Source organism: Bombus pyrosoma, linkage group LG13 (assembly GCF_014825855.1).
Source record: "Bombus pyrosoma isolate SC7728 linkage group LG13, ASM1482585v1, whole genome shotgun sequence".
In the NCBI taxonomy this organism is placed as follows: Eukaryota; Metazoa; Arthropoda; class Insecta; order Hymenoptera; family Apidae; genus Bombus; species Bombus pyrosoma.
Window position 1 is genome coordinate 2,857,396 of NC_057782.1, and position 18,277 is coordinate 2,875,672.

Sequence of the window (18,277 nt, forward strand, 5' to 3'; positions counted from 1 at the left end):
ATGTGGGAACTATAGATGTGATATATACCTACAATGTGTGATATGGAATGAATGGGACATAATATGTGAAACTAAAGAGAGAATAGTTTGTGGGATTTATAGTTTGTGATATGATTGTTAAGTGGAATAGGAATTATGAGATGTAGAATGTAAAAATAGGATATGGAGAAAGAAATATAGGATGCAGGAATGTTGACATCAGCCGGGGATGTAGAACAGTAAATATAGAGTATAAGGCGTGGAATAAGTTAGAGAGTATGGAAAAAGATTGTATAGGTAGGATAGAAAATGAACGATGGGGCATAAAGTAAACTTCCTCCATTTTGCATACAACCCCATTTATTATCTCATAATTTATACACTGAGAAACATACTTACTTGAATGCTGAAGTTGCCTAAATTCAATTCTTAGAAGACTGCAACTGTTCAAAACTATCAAATTTAAACCAGCTATAGTCTAAAGAAAGATAAGAAGAAAAGGTTGTTCAAAATTCAATTTCTCATCTTATCGATCTATTCTTCAGCGATCAACACACATTTAGTTTGGACAAAGATCAGATTACTCAGCACTTGATAGCCCTTAAAGGATTCTTCAGCTCGTCCGTGTATACGTTAAAATTTCTGCACATCTGTAGCGATAGATCTAGGCGAAATCCCGAACGGCACTCTCTGATAAGAGAATGCGCGACGCGTGGGATGCTGGGAAGAGGGGTTGATGCGGTTCAAGCCGGCGCCCTCGCTTCACGAGTTTCTTCAGTGTACGCGCGTTGCTACATTCGGCTGGACTCTAGCTCGATTCCTCTCCGAGGCTCGTGTTTCAATCTTCATTTACTCGAAGATCGTGATCGTTCGTCTTCTAAATAAAATCGTCTCGATCAGGAAATTCCTTCTTCCATTTCTTATCGTTCAGATGTTTCCATTTTTCACTGCACCGAAAAATAGAAGGAAATAAAGAGAAAGAAAGAAACGAAAAAGTAGCTGCTGATTTTTGGACGAAAATCTGTGACACTGCCGATATTATATATGGTAGAAGAGAATTGGTGACAAGCGGACCTGTAAAGTGTAATTTTCGATCATATATCACTAATCTCCGTGATATTATCATTAAAGGAAATCGGACAATTATCCTGGAAATTTTCCAGGTACTTTTGGCGTGAAATTTTGCTACATTGACCATAAACATCAATTGTGTTCGTATTTCTTTCGCGATATAGTTTGACAATTCAACGATATCAACTCTCGATAATCAAACTATTTTGAAGCAGTGTCGTAACCAAAAACGGGAAAGAAAAATAAAGATGTCGAGTAAAAAATATTGTCGAAAGTTCGTATAGGGAGGGGAATTATTATTTCAGTTAGAACGAACAAAAGTGACAGCTACATTACCGCGAGTGATCGAGCGAGCAATGCACTCTATCGCGAAATTTCCCCACTCAGGATCTTTCAGCGTGGGTTTTCCTATCAGAAAACGTTGACAAGTAGACCGAAAGAGACGTTTTGACTGCGAGTGAAGGCCACGATGGAACTATTCCAATACGTTGAAAGAAAATTGACGGAAGAAGACGGTGTTTAAACTAAAGGTGAGTGTAGTAAGTACATCTGTAATTTGTATATTTGTTCATTCTTATGAGACGATAATTCTTTAAAGATATCCACCAGTCCACCTTGTATTGTTTCAATCTACACGATTACACATATAACTCACGCTTCTTGTGTGCATCTTTATACAGTTTATTAAATAAAATCAAAATCAATCTATTTAATAAAATCTTAAAAAAATAAATTCGAAACAGAATCGAAAGAAAGAAAATATGTGATGAAACTGTGCAACTTTTCGAAAATTTAAATTCGAATTGCAGCCAAATAGACGGAATAGCGTCTAGAAACATGAAATATTACTAGTTTTGTGGAAACTGAGTTGGTTTGTTGCGATTCCAGATGATAATTAATTCTTTTTATAATTTCTTCGTGACAATAGTAGACCTGAGGCAATTTTCTTTCTTTAAATTTGCCCCCATTTTTTCACTTCCCTACAGCTATTTGTTTCCTTATTTTTCTTTTTATAGTTCTTAGAAGGATTAATTAGTAGGAAAAAATAATTGGAGTTTTAAGTTCGCGCGCCTGTAAGAATGCAACTATAGTTACGCGTAGAAGAGAGAAAATCTGCTTACAAGCGCGTCGCGATAATTGAAGGCATCGATTTGTCGTTCCTTCTTGTCGAATAGTGATTCTAGAATGCAAATGGAAGGAAATTCGATGGTTTCATTGTTTACTCACCTTCTTCTCGGAAAGCGCACTCGAAACGCTTCCGTTCATTATGTAGAAAATGCATTCTTTATTGGTTTGAACGCTGTTCAAACACACTCGATCGTGCTTATTCCATTAATGTGGTTGACACTTTATAAAATATCCATTTTGCTTTGGTCACATTTATACGTGAAAGAAAATAAAATGTTTTAAATTAGAAGAGAAACTGAGAGATTTATGGTGGCTACAAACAATATTTGTACATCGTTGCATTCATTATTGCATTTATAGATCCAACTGTAATGAAAAAATGTTTTATTGAAAAGTAAGAGTGTGCACAAAATCTTTCTGTAGCCATTGTATTTTTAAATAATTTTGATAATGGTTTAGAGAGCCTTTTTTCCATTTTAGAAGACATAGGTTGAAGTATGTAGAAGTTTAATTTAATTATTTGTGTCGCAGATTAAATGATTTTACTGTCAGAGTTTCATCTAACTACTTCACTGATTTCAATAGGTTGGGAGGCTTCTTATATTAATGATATAAATTCACGTATATTTTTAGGTTCGAATATAAACTCGAAAATGTACGTATATGAATTAGAATATGGAAACATGATATCAATAAAGTTTAGAATAAAGAAGTTAAAGAACTTGCTGAATGATTTCAATTCGGCAATAAGAATTATAAATATTGTTTCATTACTTTATTTTTATTAATTTAAATTGAAATTATAATTTTTCTATCGGTTACAATTTTTAAAATAAATGATAGACAATTTATTATCAAATATTTACTCAGAAATGAATTTGACTTGTTATCAATCTAACATGTACAATGAAAATATAAAATCAGTTTTATTAAAATTTTTAAATATTGAACATTCTTCATAATTCTCGAATTCCGAATTTTCAGATATAATACTGTTCCTTTGATTGAAATTACAACCTTCCAAATTTTGCTAATGATTGATAAACCTTTTTTCTATGTTACCGTTAGCTGTTTAGAATTTGCATTTTTCAAACTAATACGATAAACAAATCTAAAAGTTCACGAGAGAAAGTACGTTTGTTGAGGAGGGACGCGAAACATGCGAGTTCCAGTTCATCGATTCGCGGAAATTGGGGATGTCCGAAATCGATAAAATCGTCGAACCGCGCTTAAACTAGAGGTTACCATTAATTTTTACTTATTGATGCTTCGTCAAGTCCACTACGAACCGCGAAACTGTGATTGTTCGATGTTGTAAAATGCAACGATAACTTAAGAATTTTTCAGCAAAATGTTATCAACAATTTTTGTGGTTACTTTTAAAGGACTATGAAATCGGATTATGCAATAGAACTGATTTTTAGAATTATTACATATTAATCTCATTTCGCGAAGTATGATACATAAATTTACAGACTTTATGGCTTTATTATCTGCATAAATAGCATATACTTTTCTACTTTCCTACTTTAGCTTTTCTACCATAAAGGTCTTGAATGTTCAATCAGAAAACTAGGATACGAGGAAAACACATTCTTCAAACAATTTCCTCTTTAAATCTATGCAAATCGACTTTCCTTTCGCGAAACATGATTTTAAACACCAATAGTAACCACACCTCTTTGTGGTTATTACAATATTCATGTATTTTGTATAAATAGCTTTTTATGATTACGGAGAGACTTCATTTACTGGAATGGCATATTATCCAGTGTCCGATTAAACGAACTTCTGCTGATAGAATCTACTTATCTGGACGTGAACTCTTATTATTTGAGCAAAATTACAGGTAGTGGGAGAATCAGGTAACTGCCTTTTCCCTAGCACGTTCAGATAAACGAAGTTCTATTTATGATATTTATTTTATATTATACAGAATATGCATTATATTATTATATTGTATATTATATTAGAATTATATATATAGTACATATTTAATTGTTCTACTAAAACGAAGAAACTTTTAACTCATTTCATTTGTTATAGCCCATATGCTTTCATGAACTCAAAACAAAATCATTTCAAAATTGTCATAATTACGTGAGGAAACTTTCCAATCTCTCGAAAATTTAAATTCAAATTGCAACTAAATATATCGAATAATCATCATCTGTGAAAAATCGATATTATCGATATTTACGAACAAATCTCTCATGGTCAAAATTATTCGTCAAATCTTTGAGAATACGTTGAATCTTTAAAAAAATGTCAAAACCTGATAATAACCAATAAGAGTTACAGTTTCCGTAATGGATTTACAAGCTTCGTCAGGAAACAACGAAATCGTTCGAGTGAGCAGTTCGAAACAATCGCCAGATTGTCACGGTAAATCCTGGCAAACTGTCGACTATAACGCGTGTACGTTTCGACAAAGGCTGACTGACGAGCCGGACCAGTTAGTAACAATGTTGTCTTTGAATTTCTACCATAAATCTGTGTTTACGGTCTCAAAGTAAATTTACGTTGTTGGATGATTCGGCAAATCGATCGGCCGAACTGTTCTGTGACAAGTGATTCGCAGAGTTGCAGTTAAGTGAATAGACATTGTTACCAAAATGCGCATCGAAAACAAGGATATGGGTTACAATGGGTTTATTCTCTTAGTCTCGAGATTAGGCACCTGCATTCTCAGATTTGTGGTAAGATTAGTATAAAATTCGATTAGAATTGAAACGAATAGAATTGGGATTTATTTATGTTTACTACCGCAATGATTGACGTATTAATATATAAAGTAAGGATTTTTTAATTAGATGAATTTTATTAATATTATTGTGTTATGCATATTATTGTATTCTGTGGATATAAATATACATTAACTTACCTTTTTCGTGTGACGATCTACTTTAGTTTCTACATTTTGTATCGTTTGTCTAATATTTAAAACCATTGAATGGTTTATCGATCAATTAACTCTACAATTCTTAGGGATGCAGTATAAAGGATGATCGAATCGACAAATTAAAAATTAAAAAATTAGAAAATTTTCTATACTTTACATTTCCTTTTTCTGTTCATTTATTATCTTTCTTTCTCTTTTTTAATGGTAATAATGGGGGAGAGGGAAAAGGAATAATAATTGTTGAAAGTAAAAGTATTAATGATCAATTTAATTTCAAAAAATTAGAAAAATGATTGCGAAAACATCTTCCTTCGAATATTGAGAACTCGTAATAGAATATATGTAGTAAAATAATGACACATGACTTTGTAATGGAAATGCAAATATAAGAACAAACTATCGCATGGAATTGTTGGTTTCATAATGCATAAAGTTTATAATGCATAATGCAAAAAGACACTTACCATTTTCATGAGTAGCCGCGTATAAATAGCTCAGGTGTTTATATATGATATGCAACGTGGATATACAGGTAATGCGTTCCAAGAAACGACGAGCTTAGGTGATACTATCGTGAATTCGGTCGAGTAACGTACTTTCAAAGTGTTATTTAGAATTGACGAGTTTCCGCGTAACTGCTTCATAACTTGGGTACATGGAAAATTTTCAGGATATTCAGGGTGTGAAAATGAAATTATTTAATTGGGACCTGGATCGAATCGGAAATGCAGGACTACATAATGAAATTTCAAATTTCAAATTTCATGGTATCAGTGGCTGTGATTTTGGATAAAAGAATTATGTCGCATTGGACACTATGTGATTTTTATTATGCAAATTTAGTTAAAGGTAATACTGTACATAAATTGGTTTGAAAGCAGTGGTTTAAAGCAATCAATTGCATCGGTTCCATTTCCAGAATAGTGTTTGTAAAAATATTAATTTGCATAAATGCCCGCAGTCCATTCATTAGTATTATATCAGTAAAATTTGGAATCAATCTGAAAATTTATATAGAAATTACGAAATATTTATTGCAAATATATTTTTGGTGAAACATTAGTATATTAGGATAACATTATTAATAAAATTACGATGGCTTGATGTGGTTACAAAGATAATGAAATTTCAAAATGCTTTGCGCAGGACGCAATATATTCATGCAAGGTTTCCGCGAATGTTCCAATACTTTCTACTGTGGGTAAAGTTGAATTACGTCCGTGTTGTTTTCAGATTACAATTTTAGTCAAAACACTGTGCATTGATTTCTGTAGCAGGCATTCTTATAGAATCCATTACGAGTGATTTAACGAAGTTCGATTTAGATGTCTGCGATAACTCGATAGACAAGGGAGTAGATTCAAATAATTTTCCTCCCTATATCCATGCGAAGACGTAGGCAAAATCCATTTGCATTTAATAGCGATGATAGAGTACTTACCATTCATCATGGCGAATTTCATCGGAATATTACATTACGAAACAAATATCCTCTTAAATTACTAAGAAAGTATGCGGTACTCTTCCATTAACTGGAACTGGAAAATTCTACTTAACAAGGGATTTATTGAAATTCTGCTGAGTTGTTATTATCCGAGAATCGAACATTTCTTATGTAAGCAGTTTGCAATCTACAGACGAATCAATTTTTATTAATCGACCTATTCATCAAATTTTGTATAACTATAAATTTTTGTTTTCCAATTTTCCATATACAGTAGCTTGAAAAAGTATTCGAAAATTCATAGAGACTCTTTATGAACATATTACGAGTATTACATAAAACATGTTATTATGATTATATCGACGAAATGTAAAACGAATCTGGAAATGTGTAAGGAATTAACAAGATATTTATTACATATTTCAAATTTCACAAGGATATAATATACACATAATATATAATATATACAAGGAATTCATAAAAATTTTCTATGATATGTATCTAAATACTTTCATGAGCCACTGAGCCCATGAGACGATCTTCGAATATACTGTCTTCATATATTCATGCATCAATGTGTTCCGATAATCGATCGTCTCATTAATCGTTGTTTTGATAATATACATCACACTATACTTTAAAATGAGCGATTTTTTTTAAATACGTCATTCTGACAAAACGACGGTAGACATTTAAATCTATCGTTCCATTAATCGGTGTTCTGACAATGTCAGTGTAGATGCCATTGTATCAAAAAATTAACGATCTTTTGGATACATCACTTTGACGAAACAACGACACACATTTTTTTACCAATACACGAATAATACCGATCATCCCGCTGGCCTAGCTGCCTGCCAAAGAGTTATAACGGCAGTCAATTTCGGGGACTGACAAGGTTATCAGTGGAAGCGTACCCGCGCGATTTTCCGCGACCTGTCTGCGGATAACCAGTGCTCGCCGCTATAAAACAAAATGATAAATCACTTTCGTCGGTGGTTACATTCGTCAAAGACTTGCCATGAACGAAGGGAGTCAAGGAATCTCCCTATGTTTCCTGGCAACTGGAAACTTAATTAATCACGAGAAAATCAACCAAGAGATCTGGTGATTCCGGCGCGCAATTAGTGGTCTTAATAGACAGAGCGAGTAGAAAGAGAAAAGGAAAGGATCTGGACAATGGTAAATAGCAAAACACATTGTCGAAGGTAGCTTACGATGAAAAGAAAAAAGGAAAAAGAAGAAAAACTGGCTGAAAGAGAACGGTATGTGGTTAGAAAAAGAAGAGATTGTGTGACGAGGGATAACGATGTGTAACGATGTATAAAGAAGGGCATAAAGAGACTAGAAAAGGTGGGAAAGAAAGTGTGTGGGACACGTGATGAGTAAACAAGGGGAAAAAGGATGAAAAACAAGTAATTCTCGGAAATAAAGTGCTAGAGATAAAGTTGATGTGCTATTAAGAGTTCTATTCTCTAACACTGGGAGTGTTTAGAGAATTAAAAAAAAAATTATCTTCTTCCAGAATAGACACGTGTGATTTCGAAAATATTTGTTGCGGGCATTGCGACAATTTGTGTAACGCGCAGTATGCAATTTTGTTCTAGCTACTAGTTTTCTTGAAATTATTGCGAGATTTCCTGTCAGGTTAAATTCCTTTCACTTTATAGTTTTTATTTTCAGATGTGTTCTCTTGTATTAAAATTCAATTCTGTGGAAACTTTATCACTGTCACTATAGTTCTAAATTATTAATTTAAATACTCTATAAGTTTTAAATATTATATACTGATTAATAAAATTTGGATATTAAATAGTATATTGTACAATAAATTGCAAAATTACGTTTCCTATCATGCATGTACGTAAATTACATTTCATTTGAAAATTATTCCACGAATCCATTAGTCTTACCACTTTTAATTTTTCTTAACAGTTTTACTTTTCACAATTTGAAAACGTAGGTTTGTATAAAATGTACTTGCTTCAAGTTCCGGTAGGACGGTTTCAATCGGCCAAAGAAATTTTATCGACGATAAATTCTGTTACTGGCAATGAAATTGCGCGTGTGTATATAAGTTCAATCTCACTTTTTATAAAAAAAAAAAAGAGAGATGATAGAAATCGGGTCGACCGTGCACATTTTCAAGAGGCTACGAACGAAACGAGTGACATACGATTTGTGAAAGCGAATCATCAACGAGTAGATCGATCAAACAGCGGAGATGAAAGAGAGCAACAACGAAATTAAAAATTTATCGTTTATTAACGACATGCGATCACGTTGGAACACCAATAATGGGATCTATATTAACCCTTTTTTTAATCGATAAACTTTTTACAAGTTTGCGTGCCATAAATGTTTACAGCAACGCTGCTTACTATTATCATTTACTTTTAAACTATCTATTAGAATAGAGTAGTAATTACCAATCAAAAATTTGAAACTATTCCGTGTTTTATCCAACCTAAGAATTTAAAGAAATATTAATTTAATAAAACTTAATAAAACTCTGTTATTTAATGACTAAAGAAATCTATAATCAAAATTGATGGAAGTAAAGATTAATAATTTATAATAGCTACGTGCCCCATCGAATCCTAAAATTAGAAAAAACTATCACCTTAAAATTCTGCCATTTTAGAAAAATTTTTAGTTAAAAATTTAATGAAATAAAGATAATTATTCTTAATACCTGTAGCATTAATCTTGAATAAATAATTAGTAAGAAATTCGGAAAGTTCGTAACTTAATTGCAGAACTACGTTTTTCATTTCATCGTGTTCCCAATATTCGTATTATTTCGATAGATTTAATTTCTGATACATTCTCATATTTGCAAAAAACGTTTTCTGATTCTGTTTCATCGTTTAGTTAATTTAAAGTATAAAATGACTAAAAAGTTAAAAGTGTATTCAAGTTTCAGAATATCTCTCGTAATTTGAACTTTTATCAAGGATGTAACTTCTCTGAGGGACAAACAGTACCGAAGAATAAAAGGTAGTCGATAAATTGGTTCGAATGAGTACAAAGAACAGTATAAAAGAGCGGCCTCGTCGGGTCGAGGATTTTCAAAATGTGCTTTCAGTAGGTTACTTCATTGAACCATGTCTTTTTACATCGTTTCTACGTTTTAAACTGACAAATCATCTAAACTCTTTCAAGAGCGAGTTTGTTGAGCCCGGAAAAGAATAATTACTCTTTTCATTGTACAGGTGTATTTACTTAGACTATACTTATAAACAAATTGTAGTTGTTCGTGTATTTATGCGAAATTTCAGTATATTCGAATGTGCATAATATACGTGATGAAATATACAAAATATTGTAAATACCGTTTGCAATTTTTAGAAGGTGATATAAACTTTTACTGAAGTTCATATGAAATAAGATTTTATAAATTCTATACCTTACTATAAAATATAAGTAATATTAGTAAATATAATAAAATTCAATATCTATATAAAATTCTATTATTATATTAACATCCGAAGTCCTTCTCTCAATGTATAAGTCCTTTTTTAATCTGATTTCTAGTGTAGGAAGTAATGAATCTAAAAATGAAGAATTTCTCAAGTAATAAAATAATTGTATAAAGTTTAACAGTTACAAGCACCATTGGAATATGAATATCTATGTAGAAATATTAAATGATGTAGATAATACCAAACAATATTTTGAAATAACAAAAGAAGAATAATGTACACATGCGTTATCACTTAATCTTTATATCTTCTAGAATCATGTTTGAATGAACTACCTATATGTAATAGTCTTGCTTAAGAGATTAAATTGTTCTAATTTTCACGTAACAAACACTATTGCTCGAGGAACGACGATCAAACTGATTCTCTTCCTAGGAAATTACCATTATTCTCTATTTTTAGTTGAACCGATTTCTTAATCCTTCTACTCTTCACTTCTGACTCGTTTCTTATTTTATTTATAAGTTACATGTATGTATCACTGTTCTATCGAACTATGCGAACTGTTGTATTTTATTTCTTAAGAAAATTTAGTTGCCATATGAGGACAATTCCTTTTCAGTCGACATTTCCGATTTATGGCTATATAATAAAATGTTCCATAAACAGAACGTTGTGCGAATTTTGTTTCTTATTTATGAGTTAATTGGAACTATCGGGAAAAAACAAGACGAATAATGAAACGTATACAACGTGGATGAAAATGCCGGGAACGTTCGTAATAAAACCAAACGGCGTTGAACGTGAAAAGAATCCTGAACCTAATTATTGAAAATATCTCTAGAAATCAGCTACGTAGTCCGAAAACGTTCGACGACGAAAAAGAGAATATTCGATAGCTAACAATGTGAATTACGTTATGACAAGCATCGTCAGTGTAGAACGCAACTAAACGGAACTTCTGTTCTTAAATATGGTAATCAGAGTACGGTTTAATTGAGGCAAGCGTATAGTTTATACAACGTTACTCGTGTAACGCAACTGACTCTGTATATGCTTTGAATAATAATACATGTATTTCGGTGGTGAATTTCGTCTCGTACCTGTAATTTTCCGAACAGAATTGTGAAGTGTTTGTTAATACCTCTCGCGTTGATTTCTATTTGTGCGACTTGTTAGTGAAAATTAAATATGGAATAGGTATGATGGAATATTACAGTTGCGCTCGAAATATATTTCATTACGAATACAATTTGTCTTCGTTAAGGTGAAACCATAATTTTTCTCATATAACATCGAATATGTTTCGACGTCATAAATCGAGGAATTTAAGTCAATGATAAAAAAATTTGAGAAAAGAACAAAATTATTCTACGTAAAAATATTTCAAAATATTCCTATTAGCTAATCCAAAATGAAAATAATGGTAAAAATTAGTAGAAATGACCAATATTTGTTGTTTAGTAGTAAGTAGAAGTTTTGGCTGGTTTGGTTTCCCCTAGTTGATCGATTTACGTCGATACAACACATGTGGTTTTGACACTTGAAGTTTATAAATTGTTCTTCGTCCTGTACAATAGTCTCAATAAATTTCATAAACATTTTATTTTTATTTGGATCTATATGAGGTATTGCACGGAATCTAATGTGATATGGCAGTGAGGCTTCGTTAATTGAATTTCTGTCGGTCGTTGTAATCGAGTAACATCCCCAAGTAATTTCTTCCCTCGAGGAGAAACCTACATTTGTCACGGCTCTGGGCTACAATAATCGTCTTCATGGTTCCTGAATCTAATTATATCGCTAATGAATGAAAAGCTGCTTTTGTGGTCGAGTAAATTGAGGTACGGGGAGACATAAGATCGTGCTTCCGTCGTTTACTGATGGTCTGACCCCAGCCCAACGACTCGGCAATTATTAAAACTGTCGAGATTTTACACTTTTGTACGGGAATTATTTTAAGCAAACTTCTTTGCTGAATTATGCTCAGAAATTGTCAAAAGAATATTATTACGAAATTTGCTTTGTAAGATACATATTCATGTAAGTCACGAATTATCATTTCTGAAATTTGAAAGAAAAGTAATTAGTGTCAGAGTAGTACGAATATTTTATTATTTGTTCCTCGTGGAAGATATAGACATTATACAGTCAATTACGAAAATCGGTATACACTTATCGAATTTTGTATGTCTGACTTACCAGAGAAACTAAACATGTATTTTGTCACAAAATTATTTATACTCACGCATTAATACAATAATTATTAATGTATTTCCAAAAACAATTGAAAAATTAAAGCATTCAAGTCGTAACAAAGATCTTGGCATAAAATTATATTAGAAGTTACAAAACATTTAACTTCTTCAAGATATATGTAATATAAAGCCTATTATTTTTATGATTTCATGTAGATATATCAAATGTATGTAATTTTTATATCATTATGTTTTATATTTTTTAATTTCTTTTTTCTTAATAAAGTGAAGGTGAATAAGTTATGGTACATATTAGTATGTACCGTAATGTATCAAAAAGATTCATAGAGCCAACATTTTTACTATAATACCTTATATTCAATTAGGCATATGTAGATTTTTATAACTGTATGTAAATAATGCTCCCTTAATTTAATTATTTCTACACCAGAAAAATTAATATATACTTAATTACAAAAGTGCTATTAAATTAAACGATTATAAAAACTTCCAAAAATGAAGAAAGAATTAAACAGTTTAAAAAAAAAACTGTTTTAGTTTTTTAGCAAAATATAAGGGCTCGAAGGTCTTTGGATTTGAGATTGAACCATGACGAAACGAGCAGTTTCAAGAAATTCATTCGGGGGATCGCTGCCTTTCAATCTGCTTAGCCCGAAAGTTCATCAAATCACGATCTTCCTCAAACCACCATCAAAATGCCGGTTTAATCGTTCCTTTGCACTGTAGCTCCTTTAAACTCGACTTGCAGCGTTCGCGCGCTTTCAATCCGATGAATCGCCTGATAACTACATTTCTTTGATTGAATTCGTAACTCGCGTGATTTTTCAACCTTTTCAAAGAATTTTGCTCTTCTCCTTCGTCTCTTCTTCTCATTTTTCCACACAAATAATAACCACATAATAACAAACTGTAACTGAGAAATGAGAGAAGGTATACTTCGCGTAATGAGGAACACAGTATGGAAGACATTTTAAAATACGGAGTCTTAGTGATCTACTTAAATCTCTGTGATAGTTGTGATTAGTTCCCTGAAAAAAATTTTAATTCATTGTTTTCTGATATCGCATCACGCTTGCGGCATAGAATGGTGCGAATAATAGAAACGGGGAGAGAATTCGTACATATATGCATTTCAAATTCGAAAAAGCTCAAAATTTGTATTCTAATAAATGAGTGAATCATTAAATATGGTTTATAACAGAATATAAATTTATATTTATCTAAATCTATATCAGGATATAAATTATATATGATGTTCCCACTATTTTTATCTACTGCAATATCGAAATAGATGGAGGAAGATAACAACACTGAGAATGTCGATGACGCATATATGTGTATGTGAAACAAAAGAAAGACAGTCAGGAGTTCATAGAAGAAAGTGTATACAGTGGAATCATCACCTAATTTTTCATACTTGCTTTTAATAAACATAACAATAATATGAAATATAACGAAGAACTTGAAGCTGAAATCTACAGATTATATCTGACTATTCAATAATTTTTGTTATGAGAAATTAATCCTGCTTTTCAATTTTCATTTTCCAATCTCGCTCTAATTTAGAAACCATGCATATTACAATAAGACTTCTATTACATTTTCTTCAAAGCTAACAAATTTTTTAATAATAATTTAATAATATATATTTAATAATTTATAACAATTAAATGAAAACCATAAACATTATTATAATTTTGATTTGCTATATATTTCACGTGTCCGTTTCATTGGTCCTAAGATCCATCATTTTTTTAGTTCAAGCCAATCAGTTCGTCGCTATTCGATTTTGCTGACAAATTAAATTTCGAAATTCCAGACAAAAAGCTGACGCTGTAAACGACACGTCATTCGCTTTCAGGGTGCAAAGTTGCAAGCCAAAGTTCTTAATTAGAACCTGTCTCTGACGACAGTAGCCAACAACGTAATCGTGACGCACTATTTTTCCCTTGTCACATTTCCTTTCTTCTTTTCCCAATCAATCATGGAATATAAAAAGTAGAAACGTGTTTATTGATCTATGGATATTTATGTAAATTCATATTCTTAGAAGAACAGGATTTAGACAGAGATTTGTATCAATTCCTAAATAATATAAAGAATAATCATCTTGATTAAGTAAGAAACTCGTTGTGCAAATTTATATTTTTGTAAACAATACTAAAGAAATAGATTTATTTCTAATGAAAATAAAATTCTAAAATCCTAAATATTCTAAATATTGCGTTAAATAAATATCGTATTTAGAATATTATAATTATGTTGAAAATTAAATGAATTATATTTAAAAATTAAGAATATTAGAATTGAAAGTTCCAAATATTATAAAGAATACTGTACTTTGAATATTTTATACATTTTTCGTATCGTCTGCATTCTCATCTATTATTCTACATCTTTAAATTTTCCATAAATGTACAAAAGTTCGCAGTCTAGTGATCAAAGATTCGCTTTACTGACGTAAACGGACGGTTCTTTAATCCTCAGATGGTGAAACTATCCGGAAGAAATTTCGCAGCATCGATTTTTACGCGGTAAAGAATAGCCTGTTGATGCTAGTGGTATTTGTCTGCGGAACTTCTGCCTTGCCTCTCCGTCCAACTTAAAAGAAGGATAAGAATTACTCAATCGTAGATGCATCACAAGATTCATTTATACATATAACATCGCTTAATATTCGACAAATACTTAGGTAATGTTGTTCAAATTTGGCAGAATTAATTATATTTGAATAATGAACATATTTGTTTAGGTGTAACTAATATTGGTCTTTCATTAATTTGTCAAAATATTTTAAGAATGGAAATAGAGAGACTGGCTTTGATGATGTCTTATATATTTCGTAACTAATAGGTTTTTTTTAATACTTTATCAAATAAACAGCTATTTGTTTTTAATATTACAATGGTTCGGCAACTAAAGGCTTTGTTTTTCACATATTAAGCGATTGAGATATCGAATGTTCAAAGAAAGTTAATAGGAATGATTAATTTCTTCTTTATGGCACGATGATTGGTACGTACACGATCAACTTTGAAACATTTGTTTGAATTGACGTTTTATTTAGCTGACGAAAGATAGAAATATTGGATCAAAAATGGTGAATCCCTGTGAAAAGTATTCGATTTCAACGAGTGTCTATTATTCGACATCGTGTGTTCAGTCGTACGGCGAGATGGTTGAAATGTTTCGGTGGAAAAGTCGGGAAACAACTAGTCATGTTTCGAAATTGACTGGTCCCGAGATTGAAACCACAGACAGTGCACGTGCGCTACAATTTCTTCTTTTTTCATCATACTTTCTACAAACAAGATATTTTAATGAATCTTTCTGCGTAAAATATTCGGAGATGTCAAATTAATTACCCGTTTCATCGATTAATTCTTCTTGCATAAAATTATTAAAAATGAAATTGGAACACAATAAATTATTATTGAAATGTATAAGTTAATTCCATTTTTAATCGAAGTGTATTTTCCTAAAATGTACAATATTCATATTTAGTTAAAAAGTATTTTACGAATTTCTCAAAATTCTAAAGTGCATATATAGTAATATGTTTTAATGTTTAAAAGCATTTGCTTCGTCTGTGTTCAATTATTTCTACCATCCTCTTGAACTAATCAAGATATGTCTACTATTTTACCAGGAGTATGATTATAAAATAACTTTCGTATCCATTTTGCAATATTTGACAGTATTATTCACATTTCATGTTATTCTTCTCTTTGCACTGTTGGAATAACGAATCGATGATCAATAATAACACAGAAATGTAGTTAACGCACTCAATTTATATTTAAAAAAAGAAAGGTGAATGAATTTTATTAATTTAAAAAACAATATATCCGAGATATTGTCACTTCTGTGTATCACTTTTCTTCTAAATTGTTGTCACTATTTTACGTGATCTTCATATCCCTCTTTCTCACAAAAATTTTTTGGTTTCCATATATAACAGCGAAGAGGCAAAATTATATGTCTTTCAAAAGAAATACATATCAGAATCCCAATATAACTGGCGTAATATCGTCATGAATACACGGTGACCCACATAAAAGGTTACAAACTACTTTGTCCTGGAAACTGCTAAAGATAAAGGCGAAATCCCTTCTTTCAAAATTTTAGGGTTAGCTTTATGTAACTTACATAAAATTGCGACCATTCAGTCGGCTCACATTTTCGTATAAAATAGACGTATAAAACGCGTTAAGAAACCCGACGAATTCTCGAAAACGTTTGTCAAAGATACTCGTTGTCGGTTTTCTACATTTTACCCCAATTTCAAGGAAATTATATTTATACGCGTTCACCTACAATGATTCCTGGAAGTATTTGTACACTGACGGATCTCTTTTATAAACATATTATGTGTATAATCGGATATCATTACGAAGTAAATAAAATTTCAAAATGTTTTATATCGATGAGTCACTGCACAAATATTGTATGTCTACTTTTAGCGTTTTCGAAATAAGAAATTCCAAAAATTCAGTGTTATTATATAAATAAATAAGTAATGTTTGCACCGTATTTATCTTCATCAGAGCTATTACAAAACTTTTTGCAAATTGTACATTGATCCTTTTTAGGAACATAAAATGATAAACGTGGATCATGCTTCTTAAAAATAAGTCTATATGCATTAAAGTATTATAAGTAAATATAAATGTAATTTTTATACAGTATAAAGAAACAGTCAAGAACTACATGTTAATTTTAAAGCTCAAATTTTACAAAAGATGGATATACAATATTTGTGCAATAAGTCATCGATATAGTACGCGCAATATACGAATAAAAGATAAAAGTTTAGTATGGCAAATGTACGAATAGTTTTGTGAACCACCGTAAATAGTTTATGCATGGCTCCTTGTATTCTACAGAAATAACTGAAACGATAGTGCAAGCACGCGAAAACAGTCGCGCTCTCGTTGCTGTAAAATGATTACTAATTTCTCAGCCGAGGGATCATCAATTCATGAAGCAGAGCAGACGTAATTTCACCCGTTCATTAATTCTACAAGCCGCGTTCATATTGTTCGATTCACGCCACGTAATAACTAGGGGCTCTCGAAAACAATCGAAAACGAGCGTCGAGTTGATAATGTTCCGACGAGTAAATTCGCATGAAACCACCACGATCGCCATAGGAATGGAAATGCCGTAAATAACAACGCGTCTTGATTGTTTCGCCAAGACAAACCTTCATTTATATCCAGACAGTTAATTTCATGGCTGCCGCAATGAAACGTCAAATGAACAACAGACGGGTTCTCGGTACAAATTTTCTGTCACCAATGAGAACTTCAACGTAACACCAAGAAAAAATAATTAAGGTTAGAAATTAAATTTGAAGTAATACGTGCTTGTACGGTCGTACACGAAAGTATTTGAACTCTTACCACAGAAAACTTTGTAGAAGAATTTAGTATACACGGATTTAGTAGAAAATTAGTATACGCCATCAACAGCCATCTTAAGCATACAATAAGTGTTAAACATGGTCCTATTGAGTATTGAAGTTTGTCAATACAGTGGATAATTGACTGTTTAAAGCTTAAATAAGTTGGTGATCTCTGCGACTCATATTCTTGTACTAAATATCTTGTAATTTCTACATTATATTCTCACATTTGTTTCAAGTTTTGTTAATATAATTGTGACACTTGTATCTCATTACAGTGCTAACGAAATTTTAAAATGGTTCATATAACACACAAAATATCCATAAAAGTTGTCTCCAAGTGCTTAAATATTTTTACGAGCGTATGTATTATATTGGCAGATTGTTATCGGTCTTTCCGTATTTGAAACCCGCATTATCCATGTGCTAGCGGCTGGCATATCGTTAAATGGTGTAGATTCTGTAAATAGGAGCATTTATAGAAAATGTTGGCAGGGGAATTGCGAATGTGCATTTATCTCGAATGCTGACATTTCTGTGTTACGTCGATTTAGGTGTGTTTGCTCGTGTATTTTAGATGAACTAGTTCATATCGCTTAGGAACTGTTAAATATTATGTCGACTTTCCCTCGGTTATAACTTTTATTTTAATTCTCCCATTTTTTGAAGAGATCATGCAAGTCTCTCATAGAGTGATTTTTC

At 31.6% G+C, this 18,277-nt stretch overlaps 1 protein-coding gene across 1 annotated transcript in view; it reads left to right on the forward strand.

Moving 5' to 3' along the window:
• Positions 1-626: 626 nt before the first annotated feature.
• LOC122574509 overlaps positions 627-18,277 on the forward strand; it is a 308,890-nt gene continuing 291,239 nt past the window's right edge. Inside the window, exon 1 of the mRNA XM_043742206.1 lies at positions 627-1,580. The gene's annotated coding sequence lies outside the window, so the exon portion shown is untranslated. The remainder of the gene's footprint in view (positions 1,581-18,277) is intronic.